Raw genomic sequence first — 22,412 nt, forward strand, 5'->3', positions numbered from 1 at the left:
GGCCTAACAATCATTGAACAAAGAGGAGGTTGAAGTCGTTGGCATCAAAGGCCAAGCGTTTCCTGATCACACCCCTTACAAACAACCTCCAAGCATCTCTCGCCTGTTAATGGCGCATTTATCTGTTTGCCGAGTCACCCTTTGTTGTCAGCACAGTTTGACACCTAAGAAGTAAATTGAGTAGATACAGAGAACAGACACATTCCCAAGACAACAATAAAAAGAATGCATTTTGCTTCAGTAACAGGTGCTCCCATCTTCACCCTCCTTCCCCACCCCCGTCCGTCCATCCGCCCACCATCAGTAGCATTATCATCAGCCCTAGGTGAAACCCTGATAATTGGTCACATGGGGAAGGAGGCTGATTTTATTCTGGCATAACTACTTGGTGTGCCACTGAACAGGGCAGGAATGAAGTCTCTGCCATCTGCCCTGCTTTCCCACTTCTCAGCACATTTCTGTGGAGATTATCATCACCTCTAATTTGTGATGTACTATTTTAGTGTCTGCATATAGTGTCACTGTTAAAATCGCAAATGAACTAATTACTCACTGATGGTGCTAAGACTTTCAGTGCCAGGAGCTACTTCTGTGATTTAGATAGGATTTGAGTTGGACACTGTTACTTTGATTCATAAAAGGGTAATTGTAAGTCTTACTTGGACATTTTGATTGTTCTGCTTGCTTGTTTAGTGTTCCTCTAAGGTTCCTCCCTTCGCTGCTTTGCTGGAAGAATCGTAGGGTTCAACAAGCTACTATATGGATAGTAAATGTGTTAATTGTCACTGCAACTCTTTCGCTCTTTACTAGCACTTTGCCTTCTTAATCATGAGAGCCATTAGCAGTATCATTGATGTAGCATTTTGTTTCCATCGTAAGACTGTTGGCCTTGCCTGATTAAAAATAAAATATACTGGATGGAAATCTACAACATCTTATGTGGCTGCCAAACCAGCAGCTTTGCTGTATTGTTATTGTGCTCATCAAACCCTGCAAATATATATTTCAAACATCATGCAAAGATCATGATCAAATACGAGTTTCATCATCCTGTTGGTGAAGCCACACATGAATATTTTACAATCGCAAAGTCAACAGTATTTGGTGGACATGATAGACAGATAAAGTTGGATGTTTATATAGACAGTGCCTGAATAAAGTACTGCTGTCATATTTTGACTGCAGTCAAAATATGACAGCACCTTGACTTTTGCGACCCTAATAGCCTATGCATATGATGGCAATGGCTGACGTTTCAATAGACATTGTTTGGAACTAAATGGTAAGAAATTCAGTCAAATAAAAAGTTCCCCCAAGAGGGTCAGGGCATGTAGTAAATTATTATACATCTGTGTGTGTTCGCTGTTAATTAAATAAAAATTATAAACCTACGTAGTGGCAGATCGCATCATGGGCTATTTCTGCCTCTAGGCTTCCACATAATAAGGCGGACATGAGTCCTCATGTAGCATCGGTCAGAGTTTTTCTTGGTGCACTATTCAACCAATAGTGCTGCAGAGAGGACCAGATAACATTTCCAAGACTGGATGGGCAATCCCCAGCCCAAGGGACTAAATTAATTGGTAGATTGTGACCTGATTCAACACTATAAATGAGACATTGAATGACTGCTTGACTGACAAATCGAAAAGTACTAAAAAGGACTGGATAACTTTTTATTTTCTATTTTCATTTTTTTTTTCATAAAAAGAGAACTGTTCTATTGCTATATATGCAACCATGTATCCATGATATTCAAATCATCAAATCCTACTGTTTGCCGCTGTTGTTAAAGCTGTTGTTAGGCTCATCTAGACTTACATGGACCCAGAGTTTTCTGATCAAGCCCAACATCCCTTATAAGTGTGCAATGTTGGTAGTAGAAGCACAACTCCACTTCATATATACACTCACCGGCCACTTTATTAGGTACCCCATGCTAGTAACGGGTTGGACCCCCTTTTGCCTTCAGAACTGCCTCAATTCTTCGTGGCATAGATTCAACAAGGTGCTGGAAGCATTCCTCAGGGAGTTTGGTCCATATTGACATGATGGCATCACACAGTTGCCGCAGATTTGTCGGCTGCACATCCATGATGCAAATCTCCCATTCCACCACATCCCAAATATGCTCTATTGGATTGAGATCTGGTCACTGTGGAGGCCATTTGAGTACAGCGAACTCATTGTCATGTTCAAGAAACCAGTCTGAGATGATTCCAGCTTTATGACATGGCGCATTATCCTGCTGAAAGTAGCCATCAGAAGTTGGGTACATTGTTGTCATAAATGGATGGACATGGTCAGCAACAATACTCAGGTAGGCTGTGGCGTTGCAACGATGCTCAATTGGTACCAAAGGGCCCAAAGAGTGCCAAGAAAATATTCCCCACACCATGACACCACCACCACCAGCCTGAACCGTTGATACAAGGCAGGATGGATCCATGCTTTCATGTTATAGACGCCGAATTCTGACCCTACCATCCGACTGTCGCAGCAGAAATCAAGACTCATCAGACCAGGCAACGTTATTCCAATCTTCTATTGTCCAATTTCGATGAGCTTGTGCAAATTGTAGCCTCAGTTTCCTGTTCTTAGCTGAAAGGAGTGGCACCCGATGTGGTCTTCTGCTGCTGTAGCCAATCTGCCTCAAAGTTCGACGTACTGTGCGTTCAGAGATGCTCTTCTGCCCACCTTGGTTGTAACGGGTGGTTATTTGAGTCACTGTTGCCCTTCTATCAGCTCGAACCAGTCTGGCCATTCTCCTCTGACCTCTGGCATCAACAAGGCATTTCCGCCCACAGAACTGCCGCTCACTGGATGTTTTTTCTTTTTCGGACCATTCTCTGTAAACCCTAGAGATGGTTGTGCGTGAAAATCCCAGTAGATTAGCAGTTTCTGAAATACTCAGACCAGCCCTTCTGGCACCAACAATCATGCCACGTTCAAAGTCACTCAAATCACCTTTCTTCCCCATACTGATGCTCGGTTTGAACTGCAGGAGATTCTCTTGACCATGTCTACATGCCTAAATGCACTGAGTTGCCGCCATGTGATTGGCTGCTTAGAAATTAAGTGTTAACGAGCAGTTGGACAGGTGTACCTAATAAAGTGGCCGGTGAGTGTACTGCTCAAAAAATAAAGAAATGTCAATGTCATGCCACCCACTAACAGTATCAGAAGAAACAAAGGCTACGTTCGCACTGCAGGTCTGGATGCTCAATTTGGATTTTTTTGTGAAATCAGATTTTTTTGCGTGTCCATTCACATTTCCAAATATATGCGACTTGTATGTGATCTCCTGTGTGAACTGCATTCATACACCCAAGTGTCCCGCATGCGCAGTAGAGGATGCGATGACGTCATGTGTAGCAAGCGTGCTCATTGTTTGTGGAAGTAAACACGGATCATAATGCTGCAGCGTATCTTGCGTTCTTTACGTTATTCTCCAACCGGAGCCAGCACATTACCAATTCAATCTTTTTAAGAAAATCAAAAAAGGAAGATAGCTAAAATTTAGTGATGTGAGCGGCTTTACTGATACGGACTTCATTCATAATTTTCGAATGACAAAGGCAACCTTTATGTGTGTCTGAACGGATCTCTTTAGCGCTCTCACGTGAAAACACACATCTTCGGCGGCCAGAGCAGCGAAGACCTGCAACAGGTGCTTGTTACTGCACAATAGTCAACCTCTTTGGCATAGCCAGGTCCACCGTTAGTGACGTTTGTCAAGTATCAATGACGTGTAGGTCGGATAAATGCGACCCGGCCGTACAGACACAGGTCGCATTTAAAAAGATCAGATACGTGTGGGATTCAGGACCACATATCCAAGCGGCCTCGGTCGCATTTAAAAAAAGTCCGATCTGTGTCGTTCAGACTGTCATGAAAAGATCAGATACAGGTCGCATATGGGCAAAAAAATCGGAATTGGGTCACTTCAGGCTGCAGTGTGAACGTAGCCAAAGTCTCCTGAACCACCCAGGCATGCTCAGCTGTGTGAGAATACAAAGTGGTGAAGGTAGGACGGACTTTTATCTTTGAAAAAGTTTGGATCTCACAGTTGAACTAAGATATAATCATCCACAGCATCAGTCGTTTGGTACACTTCATTCTAATAAAGAATGCGTGTAATACACTGACTTGAGAACACATGGTGCACCAGATGTGACATTAAAAAGAATTTACTTCTGCCATTCTGTTGGCACAAGTGCCTTACTAAATGAAAATGACGACTCTAGCAAACATGGCTCTCGCCTTACTGTCTTCAATCAAACATCACCACAGTTCCAACACATTTAAATATAAATCTGTAAAACCTAGCAACATTTTTAACACCATATTAGTTAATTGGATTAGATGAAATGATGGCACAGTGAGAAGCGTTTTCCTGAAGTAGCAGAGCGTTTAAAAAGTCTGTGACAGTTACTGACAACGGGAAAAGTGAAACAGAATTTATAAGGACACACTAATGAGATTCTGTCAGCATCTAAGCCAGTAGGAAGACAACTTTGCTCAACAGTGAAACATTTAATGCTGCAGGTTACTGGCTTCAGTACAGAGTGTGAACAATCCATGGAGGAAGGCACTCAACTGATTGTCCAAGTCCATAACACATGTAGCCTTTCAAATTTGCTTCTGAGTGCAGCACACATTGTTAGTATTCCTGCATCTACCATTGAAGCCTTTTTTTTCCCGTCTCGGAAAGACAAGCGGATGTGCAAACAACCCTTGACATAAGGCATTTGATATGCTAAAGGATCCTGATGAATGGTATTAACTTGGCCAGGTGCTTTCCAGCATATGAAAAAAAAAAAAAAAAAACAGAGATCCGAGGGAAATAACAACATGCGGTAGCTGAGAGGAAAGGTGAAAAGAGTCCAGGTGAGCAGAGAGAATTGTACGTGGCCAAATTAAACAAGGTAAAATCCACGGAAATCATGATATCAGCACTTCATCTCTCAGGCTTCTATATGCAGGAGTCAGGGGGTGCTATATCTGCATAAAAATGTAACATTACATCTCCCTAGGCTATTTCAAGCATAGCTAATGTGTTCTTACCTCACTTACAACTCCCCAAGAGTGCTGGTTGGATTCTAAAATGTATGCCTTAACAATGTGTTGGGGGAATTAAAAACTGAACCCTGTATATAAGACAGATTACCTACAGAACAAGCAAAAAATATGGGTTGCCTTGAATTAAAATCAGTTGTATCTAGGCCTGTGCTTTCTACTGCTTCAGCCGTTGTTGTTTATTTCTCAAAGTGCGTTAGCTTTTGATTTAAAATGACAGGTGGCACCATGCCTTCACCTCTACGAACATTCAATGCAAAGTGACCGCCTTGCACTAGCTTTCTTTTGTCTCAGTTTGGCAGAGGCTGAACAGCAAGGGCAATTGATCTGGGGCGTATATCAATAGGGCAACCTCAAAATGCTCAGCACTTTCGGGTTGGTGCTGCATTTCCGTTTTAATGTGTTGGTTTGAAAGTGGAGAAAGGCCAGGATGGATTCCAGCAATGCAACATTGAGATTTCTGTGCCTCCCCCATTTAGTCTCGCATTACAAAAGTGTATCAGTCGTACAGGATCGGCGCCTGTACTTTGCTGTCTTTCCAGCATTTTTGTACATAAAAGCATCCCCACCCGATTGATTGGGAGGTTCTGGGAGAGGGATTTGGGGGAAACACTAGTTGGCAAAATTTTCTTTTCTGTCCATCTGAGCAAAGCCCATTCAAGAATTTGGGAAGATTCACAACGCATAGATCATAGCTGGAGGCAGTGCGTCAAGGGACACCACACAGAGACATGTCCAGGACAGGGGCTACAACCTTGTGTTAAACCACTTCTGAACCAGAGATAATGCCAGAAGCGCCTTACCTGACCTAATGAAAAAAAAGTACTGGGCTGTTGGTGAGTGGACCAAAGTCCTCTTTGTTATTGGATGTAAATCACCCTTATGGGTTGATGTTCTGTGGAGAGTTTTTTGTACATCTGCCCCATGATGGTCTGTTTTTTTTTACTCTCTTGTTCTAGTATATTTCTTTAGAAAAAACAAAGTATGTTAAAAAAAATGTATGAACTTTGCAATTCATCAAAGAAATCAAGGTCCCAGAGTTCGGAAGAAGACTGGAGGGGCACACAATCCAAGTGGCCTTAGGTCCAGGGATTCCACAATCCTAATTTGGACAGTATTGTCATCTGCTGTTCTTGGTCCACTGTGTTTTATGCAGTCCACTATCCAATCATAAAAATGCAAAAGAAACCCAGAAACTTATTAAGAGCATGCATTGTACAATTTTGTGGACATACATTTCAGTAGTCCCACATATCTGTGTAAAATATTCTCTTTTAATCGGTCAGATGTGGTATTCTAATTTTCTGAGAAACTAGGTTTTCATTAGCTGTAACATCATCATAATTAATAAAAAATAAGCCCTTGAAATGCACCTATATAATGTATATTTGAACTGTTTGAATTGAATCACTAAATAATTATACTTTACAAATATATTCTAATTAATTGAAATGCACCTGTGTAATGTTGCAATCAATAACATTTTCCGCTTTTAATATTTTTTTTAGTTTGATCATGCAACAATTTTTTTTTCATAAATGCTGCTGCAGTTTCCAAGTACATACATTCTGTATTGTGCAACAATTAGCATTACAAGGCCTTGAATCAGGGATGTAGACGTGTAAACCTCAGGCCAGAGGGCAACTCTAGTTATCTGATGCACTGGGAGTTACAGATCATAGAATCCATGTACTCTGTCTCTCTCTCTTTCTCTCTGCCTCTCTCTTTTCTCCCTGATCTGCTTGTGGTTAAGATAGCCAAGTCCTGAAAGTGGCCCTGTAGCCACAAGGGGTCGCACCCCCAAGTGTGCTTTGGGAGCCAGGAGCCTTGTTAATTCCAGCACCCGCTGCGAGAGGCTGTGCTGTCACAGCCAGAAATCTGGGTCCATTTAAACATATCTTTATTTACACATAAAATGATCTCCATTTTCCATGCTTATACTTGAACAGATAAAAAAATATAATCATGAAATGGATAAGTAAACATTTTCATGACTGGGCTGCAACATGTTGGAACTACTTGTAAAGATTTAGTGTCATAGTTTTGGCTTTAAAATCTCTCAGAGATATGCTGTAATGGTAGTAAAGCAGGAAACACCTACTTGTGATTTATCTGTCAAGATAGCTTGTTATGTACCAAGGCTTGGCCCCTTCACCAAAACCAACTTTGTTCAAGTACCTTGGTTTTTCTCTACTAAAAAATAGATAAATATATTGTGACCTAAAGGTACCACAATGCTATCAAAACAAATTACTATAGAAACATTTTAACAAGATAAATGAGCAGCATAATATTGCCTTTTTGAAAGATCTATTAGTTATACGGTTATACCATATATAGGATGTACAAAAGTAACATTGGTATGTGTTTTGAATATCAAAAGTGTCTGTTAATTAAGTGTTTGTACAAGTAGAAAATGTGTAGTCTTTTTGTAGCGTACTTGCTTCATTAGCTAATTTTACAGCCTTACACCAGCTGTTTGAAATGGGAACATCAGGGAGTGTAGCACATTTCCACTAAACATCATGGATCGTTCGCTCTGTTACGTGCAAGTGAAAACATTTTCCCATTAGCCTGTTCATGTCATTGCCAGAATATAATATTAATTTATTTAATAACAGATTTTTTTAGCAACAATCTAATATGTTGCAACAGACCAAGTCACTACTCTTTTACTTTCTTACTGTTTCACTGCCGCAATTAGAAGTCGAAACAGAGCAAAGCAGAACCTGAAAAAGTTAAGTCTTACAATGGCAAAGGCAGCAGGACACACAACAGAAAAATGAGAAGATGCATGATATTGTGTGTGAACCATTAACGTAAGGGAAATGTAACACCTGAATCCCACAACCTGCTAAGAACAGACCGTCGGTTGGGGTTTCCAGCTGGAAAGTTTACAGCCTTCTGTGTCCTTCTCTCTGATGGTTTTCCAGTGAAAATCTTTTAGAAGTGTCATGTTGGCTTGTAATAGTACCATAATATGATCCTTTTTATAGTGCTATGATGTAAAATGCATAAAGTTCATGCGCCGATAACATTTGCTAACTACATCAAATATACAGTAGGTTGAAATATGTGTCAGGTTAAGAAAGGAGGCAAGCAGAATCATGGTTAATAGTGAGATCTAGTCTTAAAGTCTTAAAACTTACCAACATAGGCGGCAAATTGCTATGACAGCACAGTAGCAACCAAGTTGGACATCAAAAAAACAATGAACAAATAACTCAGAGGTATACATCTTGGGGAGTTGATCAGTGGACATTTTGATCAGAGAATAAGAAGCAGGTGGTTGTTAGGATGCAGCTTTGAGGGATGCCAAGAAGCTGAAGAAAACTGAGAGGAACCACTGAAGGGATCATTTTAAAAACACCAAAGGGAATACAAGGCAAACAATAAAAGAGCATGACAAAAAAATAAGATTAAAAGAACTGGGAAATTAGAACGGAACAAAAAGTACCGTCAACTACATAATTTTCTTGTACTGAATAGCAACATGCAAAAAGGTTAGCTTCACTAACTCCTATTCTACAAACAAAAACTATTAACTTTACTAACTCTAAACTGATGATAAATAAGGAAGTTAGAGGAAGGTAACCCTAGCTGCTAACCACTAATCAATGGATGCCACACCAATCTGTGTCACATTTCTTCAGACAGAAGATGCTGCACGCACACATGGTACGTGATGAACTTGAGCAGCACTGCATGTTTAAGGGAATAGCTGTTTTGCACCGCAGTGGAAGCATTTGAGAAAAAAAAACTAATCTATCCCTCTGTGCCCAGCCAGCAGCATAGACAATTTAAATAAACAATAAGTATGGGCTGGATCCTGCTGTTGCCAGTTCTTGCAAGAGAAACAAGCAACCATATCTATGAAAACAAAGTAGCCCAAAGTAAGCCCAACAGGCAACCCACCACACTGCATGTAATCTGGATAAATTAAATGTGCCAGTGTTTTGTACAGAGGTGTATAAAAACAAAAAAATCCCGCTGAGCCACGTGGAGACCCAAAAGTCCCGGTCCGAGTCCAGTCTCATTGGTTATTTGTGGCACTATGAGTACTACTTCTATTGTGACGTCTGTATGGATGTGTCATGAGAGCCAAGACAGAGTCGCAAACGGCAGATGAACATCTTGTGAATGTTGTTAGCATACAAGTATTAAAACCCAATATAGTAGAAGCTAACCGGTTGACAGTGTTTACACTTGCCGACAACAATAATCTACTGAACAAAAAGTCTGTTTCCCAAATATCTGTTTGCAAATTTGCGCAATTCTGCCCACCACTGGGTAAATCTAATCTACGTCTGTTCTGGACAGTCATTGTAGGGAAATACATATGTGCCACTATTGTCCAAACAAAAGGTTCTAAAAGTAAATTTCTACTGAACCAATTAAATGGGTGAGCATTAAACTTTCCTAAACATCTCTGGAGACAAAATTTAATTTTTGCTTCAAGAAAGGTACAGATTTTCATTTGAATACAATTATTCCACATGTTTTACCCTTAAGAATATGACGCATTATCTACTATATGATTAAAATCTACCTTACTTCTATAACTATGGTAAAAGTTGTACAATACAAGCTATAAGCAGGATGGACCAAGATTAACATGAGGCAGAGACAAAGGGAAAGCATTCCATGAAAGCGGGTCTACAATTTAAACCAAAGTTCCCCCCCACTCCCCCTCCCTTCTTTGAACCAATCATTGTAATTTGGTTTCTTGTCATCCAATGTATAAAACAGATGTGCACTAAATGATTGTAAGTCATTGTTTGGGATATTTTGTGTATGGTGAGTTGAACAGAGAAGGAGCCCTTGTACAAGCAAATCTGAATATTCAATAAATTCTCTCTCTCTCTAAGGGCAACAGCGGCAGAATATTACACCAGGTGACCCGCCTGTCACCTAATAATAGGAAAATAAATCTATCCAACTGGATAGTACCAGAAAAACTTTTAAATTTAGGTTGTTTACATTGAGACAGCTTGTTTATAATTTACCATCAACAAAAGAAGAAAAAAAAAGTTTCATAATGTTTTTTAGGGTGCTGGTGGCACTTTAATGTTGGGAGATATTTACTTGCCACACTTTTAGCATGAAGTGACATTCAGTTAAACACCACAGTGTGAGTATTATTGCTGTCTATCCCTTTCGCAGCACAGTACACCCATCTTAACATGGCAACCTCCAGCAATATGACGCATCAATGCCAATGAGTTTAATGTATTGCAATAGAGTAATCAATTGTCATAGTTAAATCTATACCTTAGAGAATCAATAAAATAACACGAGTCTAAAAGTAGAACCAGAGAGACTTTACGGTAAAAAACAGCTACTACTACTTCAATCTGAAAAACTCACAGAGAAAGAAATGGCAATTAGAAGGATTTTATTGACACAATACTTTAAGTCTTTGGCGCTCAGACTTCGGCAGGAACATTAATGCTGAATTATACTTTAATATGCATAAGTAGATGTATGAGAACAGGGATGTCCACCCCCACCCCCCCAGGTCTGAAACTGGTGGTGGAGTGGAGATAGAAGAAGTTTGTTCAGTCCATATGGTGATGTGTTTAAGATAGATGTCCAACTTGATAAACACAGGTTTGCATGAACTGTCCATGATGAGCAAGCTTGAAGCGACTGTGGAGAGGAAAAACTCCCCTTTGGGAAGAAACCTCTGGCAGAACCGGGCCCAACATGGTGGTCTTCTGCCGGACCAATAACGAGGTGATAGGGAGTGATGAAAACTGAAGGGAGAAAACACTCTGATGGGTTGAGGATGGAGGAACGTCTTAGAAGCTAGATGAACTCAGCTATGATGGTGGAGAAGGGGTTGGGGGTGGGTTGAATCGGACATCTGATTCGAAATCCGACATGCAATCCGTTTGCGATTGCTGGTTAGCAGGCTGAGACGTGGATTTGAAGTTGCTTTTAAGATGAGCGCGGGATGCTGATTGGCTTCATGGAGGTGCGGTTCGTAGCTGATTGGCTCACATCAGAGGCGGATCGGACTCTGATTGAATGGAGGCAGGCGATGAGTTTCTTCAATTGAACTTGCGCTTCAGCTTCATTATGTGGAATTGAAATGTATTTATTTCTGCATTAGTAGCTTACCCACAAATATTCCTGATTGGCCTATAATTTAGGAAATAAATCTATGAGCTGTATTATTATTATTATTATTATTATTATTATTATTATTATTATTATTATTATTATTGATAATAATAAAAATAATAATACTGGACACGGATTGTATTTTCAGCAATGAACATACACACCGACTTAAAAGTGTACGCACACTTGCTTTCCTCAAGGACATGAACAATTGCTCACAAGAGAGAAGGGTGCGAGGAACTTTGTGGCATATTGCTGCAACTAATTTACCAGCAGCTAGGGGAAGTGCTGAGTGGACACAGCTCGGCGGCTGATTTGGGGCCAGATCAGGGGGCCCTCGGCGACAGGCAGACACAGCCAGGGAGCTGAGGCAGCGGAAAAAAAACCGTACCACACAAATGGCAAAACACACAGCCCACTCGTACCCACACCTTTGCTTTCACACACTTGTCTTTCACTTTCTTATCAAGCAAATGAGGGTGCGTGTCAAGGATATGCCACCCTCGGGTGCCAGCTGTAGCTCCTGTCGATGCATGTACTTTACTTTTGTTTGTTGCTGTTGTTCTTTTCGTCTTTTTTTTTTTTTTGAATTTGGCATCTGTCGCCTTGCTCCTTGCGCACGTCCATGCTGTGTCCCACCTCAATGACAAGGGCATCCCATCGCGCCAGATGGACCTCCCACCCAGCCGGCCTACACTCCCTTCATAAAAGTTGATCTTGTCACCGTTTTGAAAAGCAAGTGGCATTTCCCCCCAAAACACTGCACATACACACTTTGGTCCTGCTGTGAATATTCATGATCCTTTCTTTCCTGGTGAAGCTAAGCATTTGTATTTAATAAATACTTCAAACTATAAGCAGGAACGTAAATGTACACCAACCAGTCAAAACTTTAAAACAAAAACAAAGTATAGGCTCCCCTTTTGCACCCTGACTAATTCTGACCTTTAAATGCTAAAACTTTCAAAGTTGTTTTGGAGTAAATGCTTGGAGTTTTGTGCTGTTGAAAAAAAAATCACTCTTACTTTAATCTTCTTTCTTATCACATGTTAATGTTTCAGGTCATCAGCTTTTTAATAATGGGACAAATATAACACAATCACAAAAAGCAGTTTGAGTTTTCGTGGTAAAAGGTTACCTACTTTAATTGTTCTTCCCCTCAGTTAACGAGTCCACTGTGAAGAGTGTTGTTGACGGTGCTACCTGGTGGTGCTGAGGTATGATACGTTGGTTGATCTGCAATAAAATTGTACGTTTGAGTTTCTGACTGACCAGTCACCAATCAATTAAGACCAGAAGTGCTGGTTGACATCCGGTTTTGCTGTGCATCTCTAGTCTACGAGTTATTCTTTCAGGACTTTGGATGGAAATTTACAAGGGGAGAAGAAAACAATCACCTGATAAAAGGCTTGCTCCTTCATCTTTTACCAAATTTGAAATGTTTTACTGTTTCCATTAACAAAAAACAAATTAAACACTACTTTATTAAATATAAACAATTTTCTCAAATAAATAATCCTTGAAGGGGTTAATTTCAAAACAAGACCCAAATTAATACATTTTAATACAAGTGGACTCGAACAGGGAGACTTTGACCACTTTTTATGTCTTAACAAATTGTTTCAATGTTTTCATTTTGAGGTGGCAGCGATGACTTGACCCTTGAGGTTTCTCTTCAGTGAATTAATGACCATAATAAGACCTTTACTCATGTCAAGAGCTCTAAACTACTCTCAAACACATACCAGCTGGGTTTTGATCATTAGCTCTAATTCACAAAAACAACGCCAAGGCCCATTTTAAATTTCTAAGAAATTATCAATGTAACTGCCACTGAGCCAAATAAGTAAATGTCGGAGGAAAAAAGCTGTCAGGAAGTGTGATAAGACCTCAATTTGTGACACATTGGAATTAAAATACTGATGTGTTTAGATCTATGCATTTGTTTTGTTATTGATCTTGTGTTCTTGTCTTTAAAAATAAACTGTGATGTAACCCTTCCTGGGAGTCATGTCAGCCCGATGGCTGATGTTATTATTCTCAGCGTGGCATCCTGCTAAGCTTGCACCAGCATCCATTCCCCGATTAAGGACACCTTGCATAATGATCAGCTGTTTGAATTGCAGTGGCACATGTTGCTTTTTGCAGCATTTGAACTCAATAGTAGTTGCGGGGGGAAAATATTCCCAGTGTGTTGCAGCAAATGATGAATTGGATTCACGAGATTCCTGCTGTCACTTTGACAAAATATACTGAGAAAAAACTATATAAAAAATCAGTACTAAGAAAGTGAGCTCCGGTAAAAGTGGAAATAATTGCTAAAGGGCAATAAGGTAGCTACCACTGGTTGGTAAAATGTTAGGGCTTCTCCCCTGGACAGGTGTACAGTATCGCTTCTGCAGCAAGGAGAGTAAACAGATGCATGGATCCTGCAATCAGGATTGCTTATTGAGAAGTAAAAGCCCCTTCTTTCAGGGACACATAGATGATGTGTGATCTCTTTGTCATTTTTGAAGATTGCTGAGGATCCAAATTATGGTGGCCGACAGGGCCGATTCCTATAGGCTGAAGCATATATTTATGCTTCTTTTATATTTTCTATTTTTCTTTGTTTTCACACGGTCCTGCTGAGAGGGACGAGGGTGGTAGCCTATCAGAGCACTCAACAGGCAAGACACACTCATACACATTGTCAGTTTGAAACCACCAGTTCAACTTATAGATAATGCTTTTAGACAAGATTCTGGTTGAAAATCCACAAAAGGCAAGTCGACACAGAAAGCCCCCACCTTAGGCTGGAACCTAGAGCCCTCTCACTGCAGCCATCCATATTTGAACTATAGCTCCTTTTCACTGTGCAAACTGGAACAGTTTAGTGCCGCTAACAGGCCTTGTGGGAAATTTCTCTACTAACACATAAAAATAGAGCAATAGGGATTATACAATAAATCAACACCAAATTAGCATTTATTTGGGATACATAATCCCTAAGCCTGCCTCATTATCACACCTAATCATTGGTTATCAGTCCATAGACCCTCACACTAGTCAGATATCATGAAGTAGTAGCCCTACTAGTTTGCCTCCAAATGTCACCTCAGGGATCTGGCTTTGTGAATCCACAGCCCTGAGGGCAGGAAGCTCAGCAACATCTAACTCAGCATTTTTTTTTTTCCTGACACACAGCTCGCCGTGTGGTAGTTTGTGTGAGACATCGGGATCAGTGGGACTGCTTGCTTGCATCTTAAATTAATCGGTTCACATTTAGACAATGACCTACTGGAAAGTGGCCCGGTCAGCCAGTTTTAGCTGCAGTCCCCGCTCCTATGGGACTATTTTGGGTGGAACCACTGGAATTTTTTCATGACCTAAACCCTCAAGCATAGCATCTTAACCTTTTCCCTCTGTGTAACAGCCGGCTGCTGAATTCACAAAAGTGGCTTGACATTAAGAACAGCGAAGCTGCTGGGATTGAAACGGTGAAGGTGACGTGGTATAAAGACTTTTAGCTAAGGAGCAAGTCAGCAGAAGTTCTTAAGTGTATAGCGCAGGCCTTGGAGGTCAGGATAATTCCACAGCTCCAACACTGTCTGTTTTACTCCAGATAAAAAGGTTAGATACCCACTGAGAGAAAGCAGTGGACTGTGAACTATACACAACTGCACTACAGTTAGAGAGTAGATATACTGTGCATTACTCTTTCTGAACGGCAATAAATATATATTAAAGGACCAGGTCCCACTAAAGTATACCATATATTTAAAAAACATCAGACTGGGTTGTTCTGCTTACTTATATTATTGATTTTTTTTAAAGGCTATAATATTACTTATATTATTACGTTGGCTTTTGAAGCATTTTCAGCCACAGTCCACTCTGTATAAATCTCCCACAAATTCTTTAGTGGGCTACACCTTACGATTTCCTTAAGGATGTTAGCGGCTGTTAAGTGGACAACTATTAAGTCAGCAGTCATCCCCATGATTATGTGGGTGACAAGAATACAATTCAGTTTAGTTAATTTAAAAAACACTTAACTGATCCGAAAGGAGAATCAAATCTCGTAGCAACTCAAATGTTCCACGTTTCTTCAAAAAGTAGTTGTACATTGGGATGGCTGAAGAGATTGCACTGACCACAACGGACTTGTAAAAGATATTAAGCATCTTGCTAAGAACACTTGTGCACCTTAACTTCTTCAAAAAAGTACAGCTTGCTGGTTACCTAATTGTATCCAACGTCACTGTTGCATCTCTTGTCCAATCTGTTGTCGTGGTAAACAGAGTTATTTCATTCAATCAGTTTATTTATATAGCACATTATTTTGCTAAGTGCCTTAGCACTTAGTAAAATTAATTCAATCAAATTATACAGATTGGTAAAAACGTTTTCTGTCTAAGGAAACCCAGCAGATTGCAAGTCATTGATTTGCAGCAGTCACTCTCCCAGGTTAAGCATGCAGCCACGGTGGACAGTTGCTTGCATTGTTCATTTAACTTTTGCTGCAATCCCTCAGCATGCATGGAGTGACAGTGAAAAATGAAAATCCTCTTTAACGGGAAGAAACCTCCACCAGAACAATGCTAAGTCTCAACGGCCATCTACCACGACACAAGCATACACACAAGAAGAACACAGACGCACTGATCCAGGAACACTTTCTATATGAAAAAAAAATCTAAAAGGGTAATGGTAAGATTTGATCCTTTAGAGACTTCATCTAGGAGAGAAACACACCTAAGAGGATAATCTCTGAGCTAGTTTTTAACTCTAGAGGATAAGAGAAAGAATGAATCCCCACATAGGATTTAATGTCCTCTGTACCCATTTGGGGAATCCTCTATGCACTTCTGCAAACCTGGGCCATGACATAACTTTTCTGTATTAAAAATGAGTTTTATTGGACCTTATGTAATGTGTATTAAAAAGCTGGCTGTTTGGTTTTCAATACTTTCCAGGCACAGTAATCAAAATGAAGCGAAATAAGGTCTTAAAATATCACACTCTGTATGTAAATATTGAACTTAATCTTGTTTTCCGTGTTGACCCGGAAGCAACAAACACAGAGACAGATAATGGTTTAGAATGTTTATTGAAGTGAAAAATAACAGAGGGGTTATGGAAGTGGATGAGATCGTGGAAGGCGCTGGTCTCGGTCTGCGAAGGAGGAAGACAGAGACGGTGAGCGTCGGCCACAGACAGGCTGGTAAACAGGAGTGGAGAGGCTGACTTACAGATTGTAGTGACGTGTAGAACCGGGGAAGACTTAGTCAGGTTGTGGTGATCAGTGACAGGCCGAGGTGTGGTTCCAGGCTCCATAGATGGCTCTTCGGTGGAGGGTGGACAGGCCAGGAGTGTAACAGGATGCCAGCGGGTTGAGGAGCTGTAAGTCGACCGGATCTCCAGGAAGGCTCAGATAATTCAGAACTGTGAGTGAACTGGGCTGAAGATTGACCACAAGAGACCAAACTGGAGAAGTGGATGGAAGGCAGGACCAAATGAGATAAGAGAAAATGAATATTAGTGGAGGCAAAGGTTATGGAGCCAAGAATACAAGGAACAAGACTCAGGTGAGGTACTGCTCTAACACCTACCTTCCGTCTCCAGCCGCCTTAGATGCTCCTCATAATCAGCTGTGACGGGAAACAACTGGAGGGTGCAACCGCCTGTTGCACCCTGCTCGACAAGGAATTTGACTCTAGATTGCACAATGCTCATGATGTAATTACTTATACAATAATACAATAACGCAATAATGCAGCGATACAAATAAAAAGCAGCCTGCGGTATAGAGAACACATGTGAACACTATAACCAAGCAGACAGATTGAGACTATAATGCAATGGTGCAAAGGAGGCAGAAATTATTATTGGGACTTGGGACGACACTTCATCCTGCACCACCTAGGCCACCCAGTGACATACCCGGGATCCTGTTTCTGGACTTAACTCAGCTTTCAACACCATATCGACCCAGACATCCTTCAACAGAGGTTCTCCCAGCTCATAGTACCGGGCTTCACGTGTCAGTGGATCACTAGCCTCCTGACTGAGCAGCAAGTGAGGCTGGGGAGCATCCTCTTCCACTTAAGAACGATCAGCTCCAATACACCAATGAAGTATGCTCTCTTCCCGCTTATCTTATCCCTGTACTCAAATGTCTGCAACTCATTGGACTTGTCCGTGAAACTCCTGAAGTTTGCAGGTGACATCGCCGCCATTGGTCTGATCCATGAGGGTAGAAGTCCGCATATAGACAGTAAGATCAAATGTCTGTGCACTGTGAGCACTTTGACTAAAGTCAGATTCCATGATTGTACACACTTATGACCAAAAATGATGATTCTGATTGTAATGGGTTTCAGCATGCTTTATAAAGAGAAACATAAAGACCCGAGATCTGCAAAAAGGTTTCTCCTTCTGCAGCGTTGTCCAGTTTTTAGTCATTTGCCCCATTCCTATATGCATACAACAGGAGGAAATTAATTGTCAAAGTGAATGTCATCTCATTTAGTTGAATGTAATCCTGCGATGCTGATACAATCTTCCCAGCTGGCCTGAACCTCCGCCAAGATATATTGTTCAGCAGCTTCCCTTTTTAAGATCTCAATCTACAGAAAGCGCATTGCCTTTTTCCCCTCACTGTCTTTCCTTCCACTGCATTTTATTACACTCAGGGCATCTAACTAATGCAATGCACCGCTGGCCTGCTGCCACATGCCAATTTATGACACGAGAGCTTTGGCCACTCCATGCATACAAAATAATGTTGATTTGTTGTGCAGGCTGTAGTGCATCTCTCTCTCTCTCTCTCTCTCTCTCTCTCTAGAATGCTAATAAGTGTGGTAAAACACAGCACTTAAAAATGTCTGAGAGGTGATGAAGTGGATGATGATTATAAAATGCCCAAAATACCATAAACTCATTAGAGGCAGTACTTAAGTAAGCCATGAAATACATGATGCTGACTTGTATACTTTAGAAAATATGGGAAATGTGCAAGTGTAAACATTTCGTTTCACACAGTTGTAATACCATAATTGTACTCAGGTATACTTGTTTTCTGTAAATATGCCCATGAAAATCTACAGTAAAGGCATATGTTTTTTATATTGTTTATCTTTTCAGTGTTGTTTGAAACATCGGTAAATACAACTATGTTTTAATTTTAAAATCAGCATTTTGGAGCAGTGTCATGTGTGGTAGAAGGAGGACCCAAATGCACTAAAAGTCGAGACCAAAAGGGGATATTTCATGAGACATGGAGCACAGAAAGCACACAGGAAAAAACTGTGAGATGTACATGAGAATAGTCTGCTTAAATACTGAGGAGGAAAGACATAGAGAAAGCATGAGGAACAGGTCGAGTGAATCAAGTGAGAGCAATGAAAGCAGGAAGCTAAGGGAGAGGGAGGAGACACAGAAGCCTATATGGCAGAAAACAAGATACAAAAAGGCGCAAACAGAAACTACTAACTAAATAATAAGATGGAGTATAAACAAACACTGAATTGTGAAAAAAACTAAGAAAGCATGATTCCTGGTGATAGTGACAAGCAGAGGAATGCTTGAGGGGACAAACAAAAATTGTCTTTAAACAAAGGTGAGAATCCAATAAATCCAAATAAATCTTTTATTATATTTTTTTTATTTTTTGCAATTTATAACATTGGTTTGCTGCCATTTTTTTTTTTACTCAAGGACATTTATGTTACAGTTTTACATAAAGATATCTTACAGCACAACTACTTAACAAAATACTATGTAGATGTTGTTTGGTTTAAATCTAAGTTAGCTATCTTCTGTCGCTCCTCATTGTGGTGACATAAGAATTTGTGTTTTATTTTAACTGTACATTCAACCAAACAGCAACAATGAATATTGGATTCATATAAGCAGAGAGACAACATAGTTACCAGCTGTAGCAATCTACTAGAAGAGTTGAGAAATAACTCTATCACTTGGATAGACATGTTATATTATTGTTATCTTAATTATGCCAATTGCAACATGCAACGTCACAACCAGAACTTTAAATGTATTTTAATGAGATTTTAAGTCACAGACCAACATGAACTAGATTCTAAATGGAGCATAAGAGGATGATGATGAATCATGGCTTTCAAAAGTTTTATAAATAAAAAAAAATGAAATGTGTGGCGTACGTATGTATTCAGCTCCCGTTCCTCTGATCCTCCCAAAAACTCTAGTGCAACAAATTGCATTCAGAAATCCCCTTGCAATTAAATAGATTTCATCTCCGTGTAACTCAATCCCTTTGTTAATTGAGCTGTTCCACTAAAGTTCTCAGAGATTTCAGAACATTAGTGAAGAAACAGCAACATGAAGACCAAGGAATATAGCTGATGGGTCAGTGGTAACATTGTGGTGATAAGCATTAGGATTTAAAACACCATCTCAAGCTAGGTAAGAGTATGGCACAACTACACACCTACCAAGACTTGTATGTCCACCTAAACTCACAAGCAGAGTCAGTTAGTCTTAGAAGCTGCCAAGAGGTATATGGTGTCTCTGAAAGAGCTTCAGAGATCAACCACTCAGGTAGTGAAGTTATTATTTGTACACAACCAACTCTTCATATTAATGGAATCAGTCTTAAAGAGGCCATGACAACAGATTTCATTTTTCTGAGGTTTTGGGGGTATGATAATGATCTGTTGTGCACTGATGAGGCCGCGTGAATATCAAATGTGAATCACATAGGACCTGCTCAGTGGAGGTCAGCTTTGTTGCTTTGCGCAAAAATGGTCAGATCAGAAAACGGGTTATCTTTCTATGTTGGTTGTCTTTCCATGTAATTCATATTTTTTAATCAGAGCATACAATCAATTAAACAACCCCCCCCCCCCCCCCCACACACACACACACTTTCCCCACCCCCAAGTTGATGCACCAGTCATGTCATAATAATGGATTTGTAATGGAGTGTTGCTTCGAGAAGGGAGGTGTGGATGGAGTGGGAAGTGATGTGGGGAAGCCACGTTTAACCAGTTTTCCAAATGTGGTTGTAGCCAATCAGAGTGAAGTTAACTAGGTAGAGCTGAAAATTATTACCACAACCAAGACTTTTACTGAGGAGGGACATTTAGCCTGACAAGAACACAAGGTCGTGTTATTTTTTTTATTGAAATTCTTTGGAGAATTTACATATGCAGCAATGCCAACTACATACAATGGTTTATACAGTGATGTAATGTCACCTTTAATACATAAGTAGTAAGAAGAAAACAACTGTTCAAAGAAAGCCATGAGAATAGTGAACCATGAAGGTGGTCCTGGGGATAAAATAACAACCTGACATATTAAGATATTCAGTTGAACTTGAGAAACAAATGGTTACAGCCTATCAAAGCTGTAATATCTTTATAGTATAGTGTAACCTTGTAAACTCCTGCCTTGTGTAAAGGCAAAACAGTGAAACAGTTTTTACACAATGTTGAGAAATGGAATGCATTCGTAGTCCTGTCATGTTTAAATAATGTTCTGTTACATTGACTATATGAACTCTATAGTTTATGACTGATATGTTTCTTTTCAATGACCAAAAGTAATGACCATATAGGAGAACTATAAGGTGCATTTGGACCTCGTGTTAACATCAGAAAATTCTGCTAATTATTTTACGTATATCTGTACAAATTATTTGTACTAATCTTTCGTTAGTGCCTCATGACAGATTTATGGAAAGGCTTTGAATTTTAGCTTTTCTCATTTGTGAGAGCAGTTTCCAATAACTGATATGAGCCAAAATTGTAATTTTCTTTTCAAGCTAAGTGGAGGTTATAAATTGTTGCCAAGTCTGAATAGAGATTCTCAGCACGGAACAAATGGAGTCAAACAAACACAAAAAAGGCATTTATGCTGCAGAGATAGCATTTTCTCAGAATAAAAAAGCTGACTTTCTTCCATCTGTAACAGAAAAAAATAAATTCAACATTTTCAGTAATCGAATACCTTTTATCAAGATTTTTTTTTTTTAAATACACATGCTTTTTTTCATATGTGGCCGATAGTATTTACTTTGTGTGTTAGCGCTACACTTCCACTATAACCCAGAGTCTCCGCATGGTTTGGTACTTCTGGTAAATATGTGTGAAAAGCATTAAAATGAATGCAGCAGCATCACAAATAAGAAGACAAAGTTTCACCTGTTTTTGTAACGTTCCTGGCACTGGGGCTGTTAATTGCTGTCACCTGTTCCGGCTCCACCTCTCCAGTATAAAGGTCCCCTGCCTTTCAGCCTCCAGTGCCAGAACGTCTCGAGCCAACCCGGTGAGAACTTCCAGCCTTCTGAATAACCTGTCTGTCAGTCTGAAGCCCGACCTGTTTTTGCCCTGTTTTTTGAGCCAGCTCTGCCCTTTTCGGATCCTGTCTGCCCGCCCTGAGTTCTGCCTGTCAGTCTCTGGATTTGGATTGCTCACCCGTGTACCGACCTTATCAGCCTGTGAGTACCTGAGATTGCCTGTCCCCCTAAACTGTCTGTTCTTTGGATTCTGACGCGGACCTGGACCTGGAACCCCCTTTCGGATTTGCCCTTGGAAACCTCTGCCTAATCAATCGCCCTCACGATATCGGACCCGGACTGGACTCGGACAAACGACCTTGGATAATCCTGCACGGACTCTGCCGCCCTCAGGGGCCAGAAGTAACCCCGACAAGCCCACTCTCCACCAGGTTAGTGATCCAGCTTCTAGTCCACCTTTCTATCTGGCTCCGCTGATCACTAACCTGTCGTCTCGTCACCAGGAGCTGCCAGCCGCTGAGCATGAGCCGCACGCAGCAAGGGCCGTGCAACCCCTTCTTTTAATAAAATATCAAAGCGTCACTGACCTGTTTTCGGGTTGTCTTTTGGGTCCATCCAAATTCATAACAGTACGTTCTGGCCATAAGTAAAATGGATCCTTCACCCGAGGCTCAGTGGCGCGCGGGGGTTGAAAAATCTATTTCAGAGCTAGAATCCGGTGTTTCGGAGATCCTCAATCACCTCCGCAACCCGACCAACCCGTCCCCTCCACTTCCGCAAACAGCTCCTCCGAGCGGCCCGTCACTTCCGGTTACGTCATCCGTACCTGAGCCGCGTCTCACCCCGCCAGGCTCTTTTAGCGGCGGTCCGGAGCATTGCCGGGCTTTTTTGACACAATGTGAAATTCACTTCGAGCTGCAACCGTCCTCCTTCCCTTCTGAAC

The sequence above is a fragment of the Fundulus heteroclitus genome, unplaced genomic scaffold (genome assembly GCF_011125445.2).
Source record: "Fundulus heteroclitus isolate FHET01 unplaced genomic scaffold, MU-UCD_Fhet_4.1 scaffold_69, whole genome shotgun sequence".
Taxonomy (NCBI): domain Eukaryota; kingdom Metazoa; phylum Chordata; class Actinopteri; order Cyprinodontiformes; family Fundulidae; genus Fundulus; species Fundulus heteroclitus.